Source organism: Myodes glareolus, chromosome 8 (assembly GCF_982192425.1).
Source record: "Myodes glareolus chromosome 8, mMyoGla1.1, whole genome shotgun sequence".
In the NCBI taxonomy this organism is placed as follows: Eukaryota; Metazoa; Chordata; class Mammalia; order Rodentia; family Cricetidae; genus Myodes; species Myodes glareolus.
The window spans coordinates 45,076,836-45,091,758 of record NC_142033.1 but is presented as its reverse complement, the minus strand read 5'-3'; positions in this window follow the sequence as shown (position 1 = coordinate 45,091,758).

Below are 14,923 nucleotides of genomic sequence, written 5' to 3'. Positions count from 1 at the left end.
ATGCCATCATGCTCTCAAACAAATGCACAATTTGGTTTGTGTGAAATAAAGTGCACAATCCAAGGACAATCAACATGACTTTCTTGCTTGGTACTTTAGAGGTTTCAAAGGCGTAGGTGGGCATCTGGCCCTGTTGTTTTGTAATTATTTTATTTGAACACATGAAACCCCTATGAAAAAGCCTTGGGTTAGCATAGTTAGAGTATTAATAGGTATTTTTACTAGGAGAAAGTTAATAATTATGTAAATATTCATTTTTCATACCTACTGCATCCATCAATACATGTTTATTTCTATACAATGAATATATGATATCTGTCTAATCTCTATCAAAGTATAGTTGCCAGATAAATGAGAAGAAATTATTTATATAAGAAGTCATAGATATGTACTTTTAAATTTTCTGAGTTGTATTTATTCTAGTTAATATTAAAACAATATAAAAATAATCATCATGCATTAATTTTTACAAAGATAACATTTTCTAAGAAAGTTTAAAACTAAGCTGAAATGGGATATTTACATGAGTTTCAAGAAAAAATATGGTGTAAAATATATTTCAAATGAACTAAAGATATAGAAAAATTATCATAAATATACAATAATTTCTTAAACACATTATGAAATATTCTGACTTTTAATTCAGTACTATTATGCAGATGTTGATAGTGACGTGAACATTAGTAGTAATTGCACTAATAATTGCAGTAGGAAGGTAATGTATAAAAGCTCACTTCCAGTTATTATTTTCAGTTGCTTACTTTTAAAGTTGTTTTTTTTCCCACAAAGATTATCCTTTAAATGAACATTTAGAATGTATAAGGATGATGTAGGAAGTTAGTGAGAATAGCTTCACTTAATAAAGGAAAATACAGAACATGGTACTAAGTGCATGATGCAGATTCACACAAATTGTACTGGGAAAGGAATAATCAATCATCTTAAGAGAATGGGCAACATCAAAACACTTATGACAACTTATGCTGGAGAGACTGTGGGATAAACGGAACACTCCTGCATTGCTGGTGGGAATACAAGCTGGTACAGCCCATTTGGATGTCAGTGTGGCAATTTCTCAGAAAATTAGGAAATCTCTTCAAGATCTAGTAATACCACTTTTGGGTATATACCCAAAAGATGCTCAATTGTACGACAAGGACATGTGCTCAACTATGTTCATAGCAGCATTGTTTGTCATAGGCAGAACCTGTAAACAACCTAACTGCCCCTCTACTGAAGAATAGATAAGGAAAATGAGGTCCATTTACACAATGGAGTACTACACAGCAGAAAAAAATAATGACATATTGAAATTTGCAGGCAAATGGGTGGAACTAAGCAACATCATATTGAGTAAGGAAACCCAGACCCAGAAAGACAAATATCATATGTACTCACTCATAAGTGGTTTTTAGACATAATGTAAAGAAAACCAGCCTATAATTCACAATCCTCGAGAACCTAGACAAAAATGAGGACTCTAAAAGAGACATACATGGATCTAATCTACATGTAAAGTAACAAAAAGACAAGATCTCCTGAGGAAACTGGGAGCATGGGGATTATGGGAGAGGGTTGCAAGGGATAGGAAGGGAGGGGAGCAAAGAAAAATATACAACTCAAAATAAGCAATGAAAAGAATAAAAAAACCAGCATTCAAAAAATCAAGGAAATTGTTTCTGTAAAGTGATCAAATCTTTTAAAAATTAAACTTTCTTTGATAATAGATTAGCTATTACATAAATATGATTAGAGAATTTTAAAAACAATTTTTGTTTTACAGATTATGAGAAATGAAGGTAATTAGAAAATTAAATTAATTTTTAATACAAATACTGAAACATATTTGTTACAAGGCATTAAGTTTTTCAGAATTAAAAATAAAGTAATTACATTAAGACTATTTTATATTTGCTTAAGAAATTTAGTCATATACCATGATTTGTGTCATGGTGAAGTGGCTTCTCTCTATGGCTTTCCACTTTGCTTAAGCATCATACTTAAAGAAATTACCAAAATAATGTCTCATTAAATGCCAATTTTCATCAACAAAGGTCCAAGAATAGTTTGGTTAACTTAATGCAGGTTCCAAATAGTAATTCAATTTCCTAGGCCTTATCAGGAAAAAAATTAGTTGTGGTTCATGTATTCTGGCGTTAAGTTGAGTGACAGTCCTTGTTAATCTAGCATATTCTTCTGAATCAGCAGATGCCTATCTGAGATTATTTTCAAGAAATAGCATCCAATGTGGAAATTTTGATTATTTTCTATTTTCTATGTTTTCATTATAGATATAATATGATAGAGACATAAGACAACAGACATGCACATGTTAAAGAAAAAAGGGAGTGAGAATGAAATTAATTTCATGATTTCACAACTCTGTAAACCACTGCCTTTTCTCACATTGTCTAGGATCTATTGTAATTCATTTTGTTAATTGTGATTATTTTCAGTGGGATAAGATAAAATCTCAAAACTATTTTGATTTCTATTTCCCTGATAATTTCTCTTTCCATACTTCAATGGTGACATTATACTCAGCCATTTGTGTTTTATCTTTTGAGAACTTGAATTAGATCTACACCCCAATTTTTAATGTGATATTTTTTTACTTGATGTTAACTTATTTTGGCTATTTATATATTCGAGATACAAAACCTCCATTAGATGTATAATTGGAAACTATTTTCCTAAGTCTGTACGCTTCCTCTTTGTTGGTATGATGGTGTCCTTTGTTGTACAGAGCATTTTAGTTTCATGAGGCTACATTTATTGTTGGTCTTAGTACCTGTGCTATCATGGTCCTATTCAGAAAATTGTTCCCTTTGCTAATAATTAAAGGCTCTTTTTGATGAGATTAAGCGTATCTGATCTTATTTTGAGGTCTTTGTTCCATTTGGAATTTAGTTTTATACAGAGTTATGAATGTGGATTCATTTTCATTCTTCTACATGTGACCATCCAATTTGACCAGAACCATTTTTTGAAAATGTTAACATTTTTCTACTATGCAGTTTTGGTGTATTTGTCAAAGTTCAAGTGTTCATAGAGGCATGGCTTCCAATCAGAGAGAATAAATAAGAGGAGAAATATATAGAGAGAAATTGGGAAATGCAAGGAACAAGAAAAAGGAAGAGAGGAGAATGCCAAAGGCCAGCCATCTAGCCACACAGAGTAAGAAGGAAGAAAGATATACAGAATAAAGTAAGGTGAAAAGTCTAGAGAAACACGATAATTTAAGTTAGAAAAGTTGACTTAAAAACAAGCCTACCTAAGACTGGGTGAACATGCATAAGTAAGAATAAGATTCTCTGTATTTATTTGGAAGGTGGATGGCAGGCCCCCAAAGAATAAAACAAAACAAAACAAAAAGGATATCTATGTAAAATTTAAAGCATGTGATTTAGAAGAAGAATATTTTAAGCATTAAAATCCAAATACTCTTCAATCATCATTAAGCACAAATTCTTAATTAAATATTAACCTATAAATTGTTCACTGAATTTTTGCTTTCCTCTGTTTATGATTAATATATAAAATATACAGAGTGGCTTTAAAATGTACTCTGAGATGGGTTTCAATGCACATTTTTAATAAATTTTAAACTTTTGCAAATATATCATGACAGTGGTTCTAACATATCGATTTTATGGAGACATAAATCTTAGATTTTAAAATAGGGAACAAATGCATTGATCTTATAATGAGAAAATAATGCTGAGTTTGTACCATGAATGCAATGAAAATATCGAAGCACTTTTTATTGATGAATTTGATGACATTATTACATTTTAAGTATGAAGAAAGTGATGAAATTTCATCTAGAGGCAGTTATTTTATAGATTTTACTACTAGCTGTTCTACAGAATTCATAACTCACAAGAACTCAAGTTTAAGTATACCTAATTTTCTAGGGATTTACCATTTTATTTTTATATACTGCAGTGAAAATGGCTGTGTGCTTGAAAAACTTACACCATTCATTATATGAAAACATACCTTATGAAGAAGAGGTTTCGACAGAAGATATATTAATGAGGATATGGAGTAGAACAATCATAAACAACTCCAACTGATGCTTTTCTCTGATCTCATATTAATTTAGTTATGTGAAAATAATTCATTATATTGAATATTAAATACATAATTCCAAGATTCTAGCCATAAGAAAACAATGAAAACACAAAAGTGAGATATTCTACTACATTGTTTTCTTTGTAGAAATCAGTTGTTTAAAAACAAAAAAAAATTTCATAGTATCAGTAAGGACAATTCATCAGTTAAATTGACACGTGTGTAAATGATGTTATAGTTTTATTCTTTGCTTGCATGTATATCTGTGTACCCTGTGTATGCCAGGCATCCGATGAGGACAGAAGAAGGCATCAGATCCCCGAAAACTCTAGTTGAAGACAGTGATGACCATATTGGAGCTAAAAATTCAGCCATCATCTGCTGTTAGAGCAACAAATGCTCTTAATTAATGTATCATTTCTACAAGTCCATGAAGGATGTTTTTAGTAGAAATTGACTTTGTATTTATTTTATTTTTAGATATAAGAATTTGTTATTTCGGAGTTGATCTTGTATCCTGCCACATTACTAAAGGTGTTTATCAGCTGTAGGGGTTCTTTGGTAGAGTTTTTGGGGTCGCTCATGTATACTATCGTATCGTCTGCAAATAACGAGAGTTTAACTTCTTCCTTTCCAATTCGAATCCTCTTGATCCCCTTATGTTGTCGTATTGCTATTGCTAGAACTTCTAGCACTATATTGAAGAGGTATGGTGAGAGTGGACAGCTTTGTCTTGTTCCTGATTTCAATGGAATGGCTTTGAGTTTCTCTCCGTTCAGTTTGATGTTGGCTGTTGACTTGCTGTAAATAGTTTTTATTATATTTAGGTATGATCCTTGTATCCCCAATCTCTCCAACACCTTTATCATAAAGGGATGTTGGATTTTGTCAAATGCTTTTTCAGCATCTAATGAGATGATCATATGGTTTTTTTCTTTCAGTTTATTTATATGATGGATTACAATGATGGATTTGCATATGTTGAACCAGTCCTGCATCTCTGGAATGAAGCCTGCTTGATCATAATGGATAATTTTTCTAATATGTTCTTGGAATCGGTTTGCCAGGATTTTGTTGAGAATTTTTGCGTCGATGTTCATGAGTGAGATTGGCCTGTAATTCTCTTTCTTGGTTGTGTTTTTATGTGGTTTTGGTATCAGGGTAACTGTAGCTTCATAAAAAGAGTTTGGCAATGACTCTTCTGTTTCTATATTGTGAAATACCTTAAGGAGTATAGGTATTAGCTCTTCTTGAAAGTTCTGGTAGAATTCTGCATTGAAACCATCTAGCCCTGGGCTTTTTTTGGTCGAAAGTAGATCTGTATCTATCACCATGCACAAAAATCAAGTCCAAATGGATTAAAGACCTCAACATTAATCTGACCACTTTGAACCAGATAGAAGAGAAAGTGGGAAGTAGTCTACAAGACATAGGCACAGGAGACCACTTCCTAGGTAGTACCCCAGTAGCACAGACAATAAGAGAATCAATGAATAAATGGGACCTCCTGAAACTGAGAAGCTTCTGTAAAGCAAAGGTCACTGTCAGTAAGACAAAAAGGCTACCTTCAGACTGGGAGAAGATCTTCACCAACCCCTCATCAGATAAAGGCCTGATCTCCAAAATATAAAAAGAACTCAAGAAACTAGACAATAAAACTCTAATTAACCCAATTAAAAAATGGGGTGCTGATCTGAACAGAGAATTCTCAACAGAAGAACTCTGAATGGCCAAAAGACACTTAAGGTCATGCTCAACCTCCTTAGCGATCAGGGAAATGCAAATCAAAACAACTATGAGATACCATTTTACACCGGTCAGATTAGCTAAAGTCAAAAACACCAATGATAGCCTATGCTGGAGAGGATGTGGAGAGAGGGGAACTCTCATCCATTGTTGGTGGGAATGCAAACTTGTGCAGCCACTTTGGAAATCAGTGTGGTGGTTTCTCAGGAAACTGGGAGTCAACCTCCCTCAAGACCCAGCAATTCCACTCTTGGGAATATACCCAAGAGATGCCCTATCATACCACAAAAGCATTTGTTCAACTATGCTCATAGCAGCACTATTTGTAATAGCCAGAATCTGGAAACAACCTAGGTGCCCCTCAATAGAAGAATGGTTAAAGAAGGTGTGGAACATATATACACTAGAGTTTTACTCAGCGGTAAAAAACAATGACATCTTGAATTTTGCATGCAAATGGATGGACATAGAAAATGCTTTACTGAGTGAGGTAAGCCAGACCCAAAAAGAGGAATATGGTGTGTATTCACTCATAAGTGGATTCTAGCCATAATTAAAGGTCTTTGAGCCTATTATTCGAGATCCTAGAGAAGCTAAATAAGAAGGTGAACCTGAAGAAAATCATGTACTTATCCTCCTGGAGATTGGAAATAGACAACAGTCCCAGGTAACCTCAGGTGCATGGGGGGGTGGGTGGGAGGGTTGTTGGAAGGGGAGAGGGTTAGAGAGAAGGGAGTAGGGGAGGAATGGGGAAAACTCGGGGGACTGAGATGGGGGGAGGGAGGAAGGATGGATATGAGATCAGGCAAGAATATATCTCAACTAAGGGAGTCATTTTAGAGTTTACAAGAGACTTGATTATAAATGGGATCCCAGGTCCAAGAAGAGATCTGGCCCCAGATTGTTCTCTGGACAGAGGAGAGGGTGCCTGAACCGGCCTTGGCCTATAACCATACTGATGAAGATTTTGCTTATCACCATAGATCCTTCATCCGATGATGGATGGCGATACAGACGGAGACCCACATTGAAGCACCGGACTGAGCCCCCCATGGTCCAAATGAGGAGCAGAAGGAGGAAGAACATGAAAAAAAAACTCAGGGCCGCGAGGGGTGCGATCACCCACTGATACAAGGGGACTGATCTAATGAGAGTTCACCAAGACCAGTTGGACTGGGACTGAACGATCACGTGATCCAACCAGATTTTCTGAATGTGGCCAGATTCTCTGAATGTGGCTGGCCCGGAGCCTTTCTGAAAAGCCATTGACAATGACACTGGGACTTGTGTCCTCTGCATATACTGGATTTTGGGGATCCTGTCTGTTTGGATACTCACCTGCCTGGACCTGGAGGGAGGGGGGAGGAACTTAAACTTCCCACAGGGCTGGAAGCCCTGACTGCTCTTAGGGATGGAGAGGGAGGAGGAGGGGGAGGGGAGGAATGGGAGGATGTTGGGAGGAGGGGCGGAAATGGAAACTTTCATAATTTAATAAACTTTGAAAAAAAATTTGTTATTTCTTTTCTTATAGTTTGCTTTTTCTTATTGAGTTCTGATAGTTTTCCAATGACTATAAAAACCCCTCAGTGAAAAATATACAGCAATCTTTTCTGTATTTATACTTGAGGAACTAAGTCTTCTGTAGCATTGGAGCAGTCTCTACATTGGAGTTTTTCCAACCCTCCTAAAAATCCACAGGAAAATGTGGCACATAGTTGAGATATTTCTGGCTATATAATCTTTAATGAGAGACGGTGCGATGAAGGTGCTAAACTTTGTGCAATTCACAGAACAACCTTTAACAAGAGAGGTTGTCTCAAACCCAAAAGAGAAACAGTGACAATTAAAAAGCTTATCTAGTAGAAATGCCAGAAGGAAAGTCAGAATAATTACCTAATGAATGATATCTGAACTAGATTTTCACTAATTTTTCACCTTCACTAAACTTTGTTCTGGCCAGTTATTGGACTAAGCATGAGTAGTTATAAATGTTAAGACAGGATATCGAGTCCAAAATATGCTTCTCAAATCATTCTTCTTCTGTAGAATTGAGAGAGTAGAAATATTTCCCTGTGATTTTTCAGAGATTGAGATTTATGTAGCGTGTATATAATGTCAGATTCACGGAAGACACTCAGCACACTGCACCTAATCACACACTGGAATTCTTCCCAGAGCAGAGCTTAAGGAAAGCACTTAGTTGCAGTGTGGGAGGCAAAATAGCGATAGGTGCAAGAACTCTGAAAAATACAAAGTCCTAGTTAGAGATGCAATCTTAAAAGAATTTCTTAAGTTTTAATTTTACCATGTCCATCTGATATTACTATAGATACACACATATACATTTATTTGATGATATTATATATATATATATATATATATATGTTCAGATGAAGGTATTTAATATACTTATCACTGAAACTTTTATCATTTTCCTTGGGTTTGGAACATTCACAATTATTTGCACTGTTTCCTTCCAATTTCTAGGAGGATCTATATATGTTTTTCTTTGGGTTGACCTTGTTATTTGGCTTCTCTAGGTTTGTGAACTATAAGCTTAATGTCCTTTGTTTATGGCTAGAGTCCACTAATGAGTGAGTACTTACCATACTCATCTTTTTGGGTCTGGGTAATCTCACTCAGAATAGTGTTTTCTATTTCCATCCATTTGCGTGCAAAATTCAAGATGTCATTGCTTTTTACTACTGAGTAGTATTCTAATGTGTATATATTGCACACTTTCTTCATCTGTTCTTCCATTGAGAGGCATCTAGGTTGTTCCCAGATTCTGGCTATTACAAATAATGCTGCTATGAACATAGTTGAACAAATGCTTTTGTAGTATGATTGGGCACATCCTCTCCAGCATAGGCTATCATTGATGTTTTTGATTTTAGCCATTCTGACAGGTGTAAGATGGCATCTCAAAGTTGTTTTGATTTGCATTTCTCTGATCTCTAAGGAGGTTAAACAAGACTTTAAGTGTCTTTTGGTCATTTGAACTTTGTCTGATGAGAATTCTCTTTTCAGTTCTGTGCCCCATTTTTAAATTGATTTAATTAGAATTTTCATGTCCAGTTTCTTGAGTTGTTTATATATTTTGGAGATCAGACCTATGTCTGATGTGGGGTTGGTGAAGATCTTCTCCGATTCAGTAGGATGCCTTTTTGTCTTAATGACAAGATTGCTGGGCAAAAGTTGGGAACATGGGGGTGGGGTAAGGGTGAGCATGGAGATAGGAAGGGGAGAGGGGGAGAGAGAAGGGAGAAAGGAAAGACTGGAGAGAGCTTGGAGGAATGGGAGGGTGGAGATGGAAGAAGGGCGGATATAAGAGCAGGGAAGAAGATATCTACATTAAGGGAGCCATTTTACAGTTGGCAAGAGACTTGGCTCTAGGAGGGATCCCAGGTGTCACTGAGCAATATCTAGTCCTGATACTAATTTATCAAATGATTTTTTAAATTTATAGATATGACTAAATTATTTCATTTAATTAAAATCTAGTTTTGTTTGCTTCTAAGTTTCATTTTTGTTTCTGTGATTTAAAAAAAAAATCCCGACCAAAAGAACTTGGGGAGTGAAAGGTGTAGTTTAGATCAAAATTCCAGGTTTTAGTCCATCAGAGCAGAGAAGTCACATTGACTGGAGCACGAGAGAACTTGTTCCATTAAACCCAATCAGAAGAAAAGACTGACAGATACATGCCTACCAAAGTAGTTAGCTCATTTTCTCCACATTTACATCTCCAGGACCTTCATCTAGGAAACCCTGTGTCTGTTACCTACAGTGGATAGATTTTCCCTCCTTTGTGTAATCCACTTAATCATTCACAATATGCCAGCATAACAACCGATTCTAAATATTCCATCACTGAGACTGTCTTCTTTGGTGAGTCTAGATAGTTCAAATTGACAATTAAAACTAGCCATCCTCGTAGGTCACAATGACAGTATAGTATTATGCTTGTGACTAAAGACTTAAAGTTCTTGTCAAACAGGTCTTTCACGTGTTTAGTTAGTGTTACCCCCTAAGATATTTTATGTTATTTGTGGTTATTGTGAAAGGTGATTTTTCTCTAATTTCTTTTTTATCTTCTTTATCATTTGTATATGGGAGAGCTACTGATTTTTTTCTTGAGTTTATCTTGTATTCTGCCACATTACTGAAGGTGTTTACCTGCTGTAAGAGTTCCCTGCTAGAATTCTTGAGATCACTTATGCTTACTGTCACATCACCTGCAAATAATAAAAGTTTGACTTTTTCCTTTCCAATTTGTATCCTTTTGATCTTTTTTGTTGTTGTTGTCTTATTGCTCTAGCCAGAACATCAAGAACTATGTCGAATAGATATGGAGAGAGTGGACAACCTTGTCTTGTTCCTAATTTTAGTGGAATCACTTTGAGTTTCTCTTCATTTAATTTGATGTTGGCTATTGTCTTGCTGCATATTGCTTTTATTATGTTTAAATATGTTTCTTGCATCCCGAATCTCTCCAAGACCTTTATCATGATGTTGATATCATGATATCAGGATGTTGAATTTTGTCAAATGCTTTTGCAGCATCTAGTGATATGATCATGTTTTATTTCTTTTCGTTTATTCATATAGTAGATTACATTGATAGATTTTCCTATGTTGAACTGTCTCTGCATCTCTGGAATGAAGCCAACTTGATCATGGTGGATGCCTTTTTTTATGTGTTCTTGGGTTCGATTTGTCCATATTTTATTGAATATTTTTACATCAATGTCCATGAGGCAGATTGGTCTGTAATTCTCTTCCTTGATTGAATTTTATGATACCTTTGGTATCAGGGTAACTGTAGCCTCACAGAAAGAGTTCGGCAATTTTTCTCCTGTTTCTATTATGTTGAACAATTTGAAGCTCTTCTTTGAAGTTCTGGTAGAATTGTGCCCTAAAACCATCAGTTCCTGGGTATTTTTTTCAGTTGTGAGGCTTTTGACGACAGTTTCTATTTCTTTGAAGGTTATAGGTCTATTTAAATTGTACCTCTGTTCTTGATTTTATTTTGGTATGTGGTATCTATCCAGAAAATTGTCCATTTTGTTTACATTTTCCAGTTTTGTGGATTATAAGTTTTGTAGTATGACCTTATGATTCTCTGGATTTACTGAGTGTGTATGTTACCTTTTTCATTTCTGATTTTGCTAGTTTGGATATTCTCTCTCTACCTTTTCATTATTTTCTATAGGGGTTTGTCTATCTTGCAGATTTTCTCAAAGAATAATTTCTTTGTTTCATTGATTCTTTGTATTGTTTTCTTTATTTCTATTTTATTGATTTCAGCCCTCAATTTGATTATTTCCTGTGGTCTATTCCTCCTTAGTGATTCTGCTTCTTTTTGTTCTAGAGCTTTCAGCTGTGGCTAAAGTTTAAGTGAAGCCCTAAGGATAAATTTTTGTTTTAGTTCTTTAGTACAATGAAACTATGCCTGATAAATCCTCTGTATATTCTTTGGGAATATATTATTCCCAGACCCCAGAGACAACATAAAAAATAATAGTAGCCTTTCTCATCAATTTTTAAACAAAAGTAACCAGTTTTGAGCAATTACACTCTAACTCATCCTACATATTTTCTCATTGTATAATTTACTATAGTTAGCTGCTCTGTGATATATTTTCACATTTAACACACATTTTTGTGAAGATGTGTTTTTAAGAAAATGAATATGGTAGTTATTTTCAACCATGTACTAAATTAATGAGCAAATATTTAAAGCAATGGAAAAGTAATGAGGAGGGATACTCTTATTGAAATTGAAAAACCACTACAAAATCCACTGTTGAATAAAGTATTATCTTAATTTGTATTTTACTTTTTCTATTAAAGAAAATGACTTACAAATGCAAACTATCACATAACTCTAAAACAATTTAAATTAGGAAACAATTTAAATGAAACATACATATCTCGAATTTTTAGCATAATTTGAATATAAAAATTGAGAATTTACTCAAATAACAAGCCTTTTAGTATAATGATGCTCATAAGACAAATTGTGAAGCATAACATGACCCACAGAATTTAAATATGCATTTGGTATATTAGTATACTTAATGATACTTTATATGCATAATTTTCTCATTAATTGCCTATTAGCAATTGAAGTTTCCGATAATACACTGAAAAATCTTCAATTTAATACTGAATTACATTTTTAAGTTATAATGTTGCCTTCTCGTCATTGCCTCTCTTTAAATATGTCCCTTTATTTACCCCTTAAGCAGATTGGGAATTGTGTCTATTGTATGCTCAGTTAATAATATTCATAAGCTCTAGCCTTGCCTCAAATTGCACAGCTAGAGGCGTAAAGATAAAAGGGGATTAGATATGTGGTGGGATATGAACTCACAATTACTTTCAGTTTTCCATTTGTTTTTCACTGTTTAATTTCTTTCAAATGATCATTGGTCCTTGAAAATTTCCAATGCCAATTTGGCTATGTTTACTTAGTAATTGATGTCTGTGTATTTGTTCAATAGCCTATCTTACAGGCTTTTAAAGAAAATATTCCAAGAAATCAGAAAACAAAGCAATACAAAAACATGCAAACAGAAATAAAACATAACATGCACATGTCTATTTATATGGATACTTATATGTCTCCAAAATTTTACCAAAGCCTAGAAAATAAATCAACCTATACTTGTAAGCACTTAACTAATTAAACATAGATATTATTATCTAAGAAAATTATTGATCAGTATATGCCTTTTCTGCAATTCACACACTGATCATAAATAGTATCTTAAATAAAGATAACTAGAAGGGCTCAGAATTTGGGAATTTGTTGAGGAGTAAAGTTGAAGCTCTTTATTAGACATAATGATTTTAGATACCTTATCAAGATGAAGAGGACCAGTTGGAAGTTAGATATATTGGGGAAAGTGGTGACATCACACAAGAAATATATATGATTGATTTTTGTTCATTATCCAATAGTTTGTTAATGAAGACAGAAGGCTTTTAAAATGAAAATGAGGAAGGGATAAATTTAACTCTTGAAGAAAGGCAGTATCTAAGAATAGTGAGAACTCGGTCTGATGGCACAGGCCTATTATTAAGCCAGCCTTCTCAGGAAGCTGAGATAAAAGCATAGCAAATTGAAAGTTTGCTTGGCCTTCAGAATGACTTCAAGGCCATCATGGACATTTTTACAGCAGTCCTTCTTCAAGATTCTTCTTAAAGAATCAAGGAATATTAAGGTATTTATTATACCAAGTAACAGCATATATGAATTTCAAAGTACAATGTGGTGAGTGGGAACAATGGAAGGAAACATTTCAAGATAAGACAAAAAATTTTAAGTAGATAGCAAATAGTAAAATTGGCAAAAGAGAATTGCAACAGGTCTCAGACCAATTTCTGGGGTAAAAACATCATAAACCATCATTTATCAAATATTTCCTTGGGTACTACAATTTCCAATAATAATAAGAAATGTAAAAGGCTTACAAGAATGTATTAGTCTACTTTTCAGAGTTTTCTCAAATTGTGCCAGTGCATGCTTGCACATGCACCTGCAACCATACAAATATACATATGGCTTGTCTTTTTCTTTCCTTGCTTGGTAAAATGTTTTCTTTAAAAGTTGTAAGACAGGTCTCTAATTCATGAGACATATCTTCAATTACTTTGAACTCAAAGTATCTTCAAAGATTTGGATGGATGAATGATCACATGAGAGAAAATTAATTACATTTTGACAGAAATCAACCATGCAGATTTCATAAATCACGTCAGTGCATTTGGTTTCACATACCCCACTTTCAGATTGCACTCTTCATCGAGAGTTTATGTTTTGGAAATCACAGCTACAATAGGATGAATAGAATATACGAAGTAGACAGAGAATCATGTGAAGTCTGTATGTGTTAGTTCAGAAAAGTGATAGCACATTCTCAGCATAGAGAATGTGCTATGCAAAGGAGAGATTCTCACCTAGGGCCTACTGAGAGGCATTAGTAGAGTGTCACAGAAGTGAAAATGAGAGGAAGAAAAGAAAGCAGCGACATAAAAATCAACTCCTGGAATCCTTAACAAGAAAATTCAGTAAAGTTCACTTTCCAAAGAGAAGCAAGGTTGTGCTAAAACTTTTAAAGAAATGGGATAAAAAAGATTATATTTAGTTATTGGATAATGGCTTCAGAGAGAGGAAGAATGAGACAGGTGACAAGAAGGCAAAGCTGTTCAACGATATTGGGGCTGTGGCATTGTATCTGAAACAGAAAAACCCAACACCAATGAAGCTGTTGCATAGGCAAGATTTTTGTCTAACTGTGTTTCCAATATAAGAATAGAAGTGGAAGGAAATACCAAATATTCAGCATTTAAGAGTGGCTATTATCTGTTAAGGGATTGGCAATCACCCACAGCCCATAAATCTAGAGAATTTGTTGCTCATTGTCTTGGTTATGGTTTCTATTGCTGTGAAGGGACACCATGTCCACAGCTTTCTTTCTTTTTTTTTAAAGTTTATTAAATTATAAAAGTTTCCATTTCCGCCCCTCCTCCCAACACCCTCCCACTTCCCCCACTCCCTCTCCTCCTCCCTCTCCATCCCTAAGAGTAGTCAGGGTTTCCTGCCCTGTGGAAGTTCAAGTTCCTCCCCCCCTCCCTCCAGGTTCAGGAAGGTGAGTATCCAAACAGACTGGATCCCAAAAATCCAGTATATGCAGAGGAAACAAGTCCCAGTGTCATTGTCAATGGCTTTTCAGAAAGACTCCGGGCCAGCCACATCCAGAGAATCCGGCCACATTCAGAGAATCTGGTTAGATCACGTGCTCATTCAGTTCCAGTCCAGCTGGCCTTGGTGAACTCTCATTAGATCAGTCTCCTTGTATCAGTGGGTGATGGCGCCCGTCGCAGTCCTGATTTCTTTTTTCATTTTCTTCATCCTTCTGCTCCTCATTTGGACCGTGGAGGGTTCCGTCCGGTGCTCCAATATGGGTCTCCGTCTGTATCGCCATCCAACATCGGATGAAGGTTTCCTCTGCTCTTGCCCTCTTTGTTCACGATCTCCTTCCTTCTGCCTCTCGTTTGGACCTAGGGAGCTAGGTCCAGTGTTTCGACGTGG